Source organism: Rattus norvegicus, chromosome 11, assembly GCF_021556685.1.
Source record: "Rattus norvegicus strain SHRSP/BbbUtx chromosome 11, alternate assembly SHRSP_T2T, whole genome shotgun sequence".
Lineage (NCBI taxonomy): Eukaryota > Metazoa > Chordata > Mammalia > Rodentia > Muridae > Rattus > Rattus norvegicus.
The window spans coordinates 78,401,127-78,408,369 of NC_141544.1; the positions used below are offsets into that span (position 1 = coordinate 78,401,127).

The following is a 7,243-nucleotide window of genomic DNA, read 5'->3' on the forward strand; positions in this document are numbered from 1 at the left end:
AAGGGGAAAAGGTCAAGTAACATATAAAGGCAGACCTATCAGAATCACACCAGACTTTTCGCCAGAAACTATGAAGGCCAGAAGATCCTGGACAGATGTCATACAGACCCTAAGAGAACATAAATGCCAGCACAGGTTACTGTATCCTGCAAAACTCTCAATTAACATAGATGGAGAAACCAAGATATTCCATGACAAAACCAAATTTACACAATATCTTTCTACAAATCCAGCACTACAAAGGATAATAAATGGTAAAGCCCAACATAAGGAGGCAAGCTATACCCTAGAAGAAGCAAGAAACTAATCATCTTGGCAACAAAACAAAGAGAAGAAAAGCACACAAACATAACCTCACATCCAAGTATGAATATAACAGGAAGCAATAATCACTGTTCCTTAATATCTCTCAACATCAATGGCCTCAACTCCCCAATAAAAAGACATAGATTAACAAACTGGATACGCAATGAGGACCCTGCATTCTGCTGCCTACAGGAAACACACCTCAGAGACAAAGACAGACACTACCTCAGAGTGAAAGGCTGGAAAACAACTTTCCAAGCAAATGGTCAGAAGAAGCAAGCTGGAGTAGCCATTCTAATATCAAATAAAATCAATTTTCAATTAAAAGTCATCAAAAAAGATAAGGAAGGACACTTCATATTCATCAAAGGAAAAATCCACCAAGATGAACTCTCAATCCTCATCTTCGGTTGGTTTATATACAAGTGTGCAATTTCTAGGCTTGAAAGTAAAATGATGCTATTTGGTGCTGGATAGAGGAGCCTTATTTTTTATTATGGCAGCTTGCTATTTTTGTAACATGGTGATTTGGTTGAACACAATAAAGTACAGTAGTAACTGATCTCCCCTTCTTCCTGGATGAGTGAGCAGATGATTAAATGTTGATGTCAGCATCCTTGAGCATATTCAGATGAGCTTCTGCTTCTGTTGAAAAGGATGCTGTGTTTGATTGTGGTCCGAAGCTTTGAAGCACTACTTGGCATCTCCTTCCTTGGAGGTCTCACTGTTTAAACATAACAGATTTGATAGCTTGTTGGTAAGGTGAGGTCCAGCTTGTCTCCACTAGGTCATCTTCATGTGAATCCGGTGGTTATACGGTTTTGTTCTAGGGATATTTCATTTTTTTAATAACGGTTTTAGCTGACATTCATGGAGAGAATGAATCCTTAGAACTGTGCCACTAGTGAAAGGAAATCCTGTCTAGAGTATGTTTCTTTACAAAGCTGTGTCACACCATCCTTTGGGCCCTCTGCTGGAAAAGTAGAATCAAGTCTCAAATAATGCCTTTTAAATTGTATCCTCTAGTATTATAGATGTAGGACAGTACTGTATCATACCTCTGTGGATGTAAAATAGCTTGTACCTGCTTTATGATTAAAAAAAAAAAAAAAGAAAAAAAAAAAAAAAGAATAGCATTGTCCTTCTTCTTCGGGAAAACGCCAAATAGCGGATGACACCGGTGCAGCGGGAGAGCCCGGAGGACCCAGGGGCCCAGGATTAGGAGGCCTCGGCGACTTCAGGATTCAGCAGCGGCCATAGGGGCCGCGGTCATGGCCGACGTCATGGTCTAGGCCGAGGTCGAGGCCACGGGCTCGTGGAGGTAAAGCTGAAGACAAGGAGTGGATCCCCGTCACCAAGCTGGGCCGCCTGGTTAAGGACATGAAGATAAAGTCCTTGGAGATCTACCTGTTGTCCCTGCCCATTAAGGAGTCTGAGACTATTGACTTTTTCCTGGGTGTATCTCTAAAGAATGAGGTTCTAAAAATCATGCCAGTGCAGAAGCAGACTCAGGCTGGCCAGAGGACCAGGTTCAAGGCTTTTGTCACTATTGGGGACTACAATGGCCACGTTGGTCTTGGTGTTAAGTGCTCCAAGGAGGTAACCACTGCCATCCACGGGGCCATCATCCTGGCCAAGCTTTAGATCGTCCCAGTGCGGAGAGGCTACTGGGGGAACAAGATTGGCAAGCCCCACACTGTGCCATGCAAGGTGACAGGCCGCTGTGGCTCTGTGCTGGTGTGCCTCATCCCCGCCCCAGAGACACTGGCATTGTCTCTGCTCCTGTGCCCAAGAAGCTACTGATGATGGCCTGCACTGCCACCCTGGGCAACTTTGTCAAGGCCACCTTTGATGCCATCTCCAAGACCTACAGCTACCTGACCCCTGACCTCTGGAAAGAGACTATGTTCACTAAGTCTCCTTATCAGGAATTCACTGACCATCTTGTGAAAACCCACACCAGAGTCTCTGTTCAGAGGATCCAGGCTCCAGCTGTGACTACCACTTAAGGGTTTTTATACAAGAAAAATAAATGAATTAAATCTGAAAAAAAAAAGAATAACATTGTCCAGCTTCCATATATATATATGCTTTCTATCGTTTTTGTTGGTATTGAAGACCAGCCTTAGTCCATGGTGATCTAATAAAGTGCATGGAATTATTTCTATCATCTTGTATCTGTTGAGGCCTATTTTGTGACCGATTATATGGTCAGTTTTGGAGAAGGCACCATGAGGTGCTGAGAAGAGGCATTTTTTTTTAGGATGAAATGTTCTATAGATATCTGTTAAATCCACTTGGTTCTTAACTTCTGTTAGTTTCACTGTGTCTCTGTTTAGTTTCTGTTTCCACAATATGTCCATTGATGAGAGTGGGGTATTGAAGTCTCCCTCTATTATTATATGAGGTGTTATGTGTGCTTGAATTTTAGTAAAGTTTCTTTTATGAATGTGGGTGCTCTTGCATTTGGAGCACAGATATTCAGAATTGAGAGTTCATCTTGGTGGATTTTTCCTTGGACGAGTATGAAGTGTCCTTCCTTATCTTTTTTTGATGACTTTTGGTTGAAAGTCGACTTTATTCGATATTAGAATGGCTACTCCAGTTAGTTTCTTGGGACTATTCCTTGGAAATTTTTTTCCCAGTCTTTTACTCTGAGGAAGTGTCTGTCTTTGTCACTAAGGTGTGTTTCCTGTATGCAGCAAAATGCTAGGTCCTATTTCTGTGTCCAGTTGTTAGACTATGTCTTTTTATTGGGGAATTGCGTTCATTGAAGTTGAGAGATATTAAGGACCAATGATTGTAGTTTCCTAATATTTTTGTTGTTAGAGGTGGAATTATGTTTATGTGGGTATTTCTTTTGGGTTAGTTGAAAGATTACTTTCTTACTTTTCTAGGTTGTAGTTTCCCTCCTTGTGTTGGAGTTTTCTATCTATTATCCTTTGTAGGGCTGGATTTGTGAAAAGATATTATGTAATTTGGTTTTATCATGGAATATCTATGGTAATTGAGAGTTTTGCTGGATATAGTAGCCTGGGTTGGCAATTGTGCTCTCTTACGGTCTGTATGTCATCTGCCCAGGATCTTCTGGCTTTCATAGTCTCTGATGAGAAGTTTGGTGATTCTGATAGGTCTGCCTTTATATGTTGATTGACCTTTTTCTCTTACTGCTTTTAATATTCTTTCTTTCTTTGGTGCGTTTGGTGTTTTGACTATTATGTGATGGGAGGAATTTCTTTTCTGGTCCAATCTATTTGGAGTTCTGTAGGCTTCTTGTATGTTTAAGGGGATCTCTTTCTTTAGGTTAGGGAAGTTTTCTTTTATAATTTTGTCGAAGATGTTTACTGACCCTTTAAGTTGGGAATCTTCACTCTCTTCTATACCTATTATCCTTAGGTTTAATCTTCTCATTGTGTCCTGGATTAGGATCTTTTTCCTTTTTTTTTATTTTCTTTACTGTTGTGTCAATGTTTTATATGGTATCTTCTGCCCCTGAGATTCTCTCTTCTATCTCTTGCATTCTATTGGTGATGCTTCAGTCTATGACTCCTGGTCTCTTCCCTATGTTTTCTATCTCCATGGTTGTCTCCCTTTGTGATTTCTTTATTGTTTCTATTTCCATTTTTAGATCCTGAATGATTTTGTTCAATTCTTTCACCTGTTTGGTTGTGTTTTCCTATAATTCTTTAAGGGATTTTTGTGTTTCCTCCTTAAGGGCTTCTACCTGTTTACCTGTGTTGTCTGTATTTATTTAAGGGAGCTATTTTTGTCCTTCTTAAAATCCTCTAACATCAACATGAGATATGCTTTTTAAATCAGAATCTTGCTTTTCCAGTGTGTTGGTATATCCAGGACTTGCTGTGGTGGGAAAACTGGGTTCTGAAGATGCCAAATGGCCTTGGTTTCTATTACTTAGTTTCTTGCACTTGCCTTTCACCATCTGTTTATCTCTGGTGTTAGCTGGTCTGGCTGTCTCTGACAGTGGCTTTACCCTCCTGTCATCTATGTGTCAGCATTCCTGTGAGTCCAGCTCTCTCCCAACAGGATTTGGAAACCGAGTTCTGTGGCACAGGTTCAGCTCAGGACATACACAGAAAACAGAAGGGTCCTGTCTCAGACTGCTCCTCAGCTCCTGCCTCCCAAGGGCTACAAGCAGGTTCCTCTGAGCAGAAGTGGTAGTCCTACCTGTGCTTTCAGGTGTGACAGTATTCTTGGGAGACCAGCTCTTTCCCCGCTGGGATCCAGTCACAGAGAGCTGTGTTAACAGTGTCAGCTGCAGGCACAGATGGAAACTGGAGGATCCTCTCCAAGAGTCTTTTTACATCTGCTCCAGTGTACATGAGGCCTTCAACCTCAATTTCATCTAACTGTAATTTCTTCTTTGCCAAAATATGTGTTTCCTGTACTTTTAAAATCTCTTGTTCTATCTATCAGAGTAGTGAAATGTAGGACATATCTGCCTGTCATATCAGGCACTAATTTTTCTAGTTGCTTTCTAGGCTCTCCGTGGCTGACATGGAACAAACAGCTTATGTTGCTTTTTGGTGGCAAAAAAGCAAAGCCCCTTTGGCAGTTTCCTGATTGTAAGGTATTGCCTTGTATATCTCGGGATGATCTAACCCCTGTATCTGCACTCTCTACTTCTTTACATTTTATAGGAAGCCTTCTCTCTGGATTATCATTAGAGAAAATATCATCTACACTCCTTTAGGAAATGACCTGGTCTTTCACAGCCAAGGCATTGGACATTCCGAACTCTCATACTTTTAGCAATTGCCTGACCTAGCATAGCAACACTGAATGCATTAGATCCAATAACCACAGTAGTTTTAATGCATTCATAAATAGATGCTAATCAGGCCTTTAAAGGTCTAATAGCCTTTTTGAATCCACCATTAGTGTTCCTAAAAGCTAAAGATTCAATTAATCTTTTCTTGCACCTTGATCTGATACTGCTCTACTTAGAGTTGAAGTTAATCTCTATCAAAAAATCACTAAAAGCTTCATCTGAATACTGTTCTATTTACAGTTGAAGTTAATCTTTGTTTAAAAAAATCAATAAAAGCTTCATCTGAATACTGCTCTATTTACAGTTGAAGTTAATCTTTGTAAAAAAAAAAATCAATAAAAGCTTCATCCGAGCCCCGGGTTATCATGGTAAATGTTTCAGATGGCCTTTACTATTGTTCAACCTTGTCCCAAGCATTTATAGCTACTGTAAGACATTGCTCTAAGGTGACATAATCAAACAAAATCTGCATTTGTAACTCAGCATATTTCACCTTCACCTAGCAACTGATCCCTGACAATATTAACCCTTCTAGTCCTATTATGTTGCCCCATATCCAAAGCCTCCTCTCCCCAGCATGTCAGCCACTGTAGTTGAGAGTCAGCTTCTAAGATAGCTGTTATTAAATGTTTCCAATCTTTTGAAATTAAATGATTATGCATAGCCCATTTATTTAGTTCCCATTTCACATATGATGAATGCATACCATAGGCTACAATCACCTTTTAAAATTTCCTGAAATCTAGCATTTCTATGGACTGCCATTCAAATTCATCATAACCTTATGTGTTACTCTTCTGGAGGGAATTCTTTTATGGTAGCTAGAAAAATCATTGTAGCTTTTCTTTTTTTTTTTTTTATATTGTAGCTTTTCTAAAAGTCCTGTATAATGGTAATTTTAAAAGGTGTCTAGTTTTCCCCTATCCTGGCTAGTTCCCAAATGAATGAGACTAACACTAATTTAAGAGAGAAGGCAAGATTATCTCCTTTCTTTTTTACTAAGATATTTCTTAGAGAAGACAGAGAAAACCATAGTCAATATAATTAGTTCTAGGATGATAATTAAAATGAAACTATATAGAGTCCAGATGCCCTCTGCTATATTATTTTTCATTTTTAACACACAAAACATTTTCTTTTTTAATCTTGCTAATTGTCACTTTCCTTTGAATATGTTATTATATTTGAATTATATATTTCTTTCTATGACTGTCTATATTCATTTTCTTTACTTTTTACAGTGTCTATGCAAATTTACAAAAATGTCTTCTTATTTCTCTTTTACTGCTTCAAAACATAATACTTATTTCAGTATGTAAGCGTCTCTAAACTGCCCTCTGGGGACTGTCTAGTCTGAGCATCCATTACTGACTCTGAGGTCTGGGATTTCAGTTCTCTGATTCCAGCTGATGTCTCTTCTCCATGCTAGATTCTGTCCTCTGGGTCTTGTGTCTGGAATTCATGTCTTTAGCCTAGATCTCATGCCCTACATTGGTATACCAGATATTGGAGGACTTTTGTGGGATGCTGTTTGAAATTTAATAAAGACACAGAGACATCTACATAGTTTAAGGCTGTTGGCCTTTACCTGGAGCAGTCTCTCAGCTAGCTTATGCCTTAACTCAAATTCTCCACCATTGCATCTCTCCACATGGTATGCTTCCCAGCTCTTTATGTCTCCCTTCAGTGCCAAGGACCAGCCTCAGAGTCCAGATTCCTGAGAGAATGGTGTTTGGGGCGGCAAAAACAACTGACAGGTCCAAGTTAAATCATGGGTCTAAGCTGGTGGCCTAATTTCTGCTGAGATGGCTTTCCAGACTGTCTTCCCCTATTCTCCCTCTCCCCGCCCCCTTTCTGCTTTTTTAGGCAGCTTTTTCTTGCTGTCCTAAAACTCTCTGTTTGAGATAGCTCTCTGTCTACTAGTAAAAATTCTAAAAGCTCTCTGGATATAGCTCATGTATTTTCTGACCAAAGTCAGAAAAGCTGCTATAAAAAAAATTCTTGAATTTTCTGACTAAGCCAGAAATACTTTTAGAAAAATTCTACAAGTAATTCTTGGGTTTTCTGATACAAATCAGACAACCAAAAAAAAAAATTCTAAGAGATCTATGTTCAGTATTCAGACAGTCTTCTCTGGATAACTGCCAC

At 39.4% G+C, this 7,243-nt stretch overlaps 1 pseudogene; it reads left to right on the plus strand.

Annotated features, from left to right (window-relative positions):
* Window positions 1-1,627: 1,627 nt before the first annotated feature.
* Rps2-ps8 (ribosomal protein S2, pseudogene 8) lies at window positions 1,628-2,356 on the plus strand (annotated as a pseudogene).
* The last annotated feature ends 4,887 nt before the right edge of the window (window positions 2,357-7,243 follow it).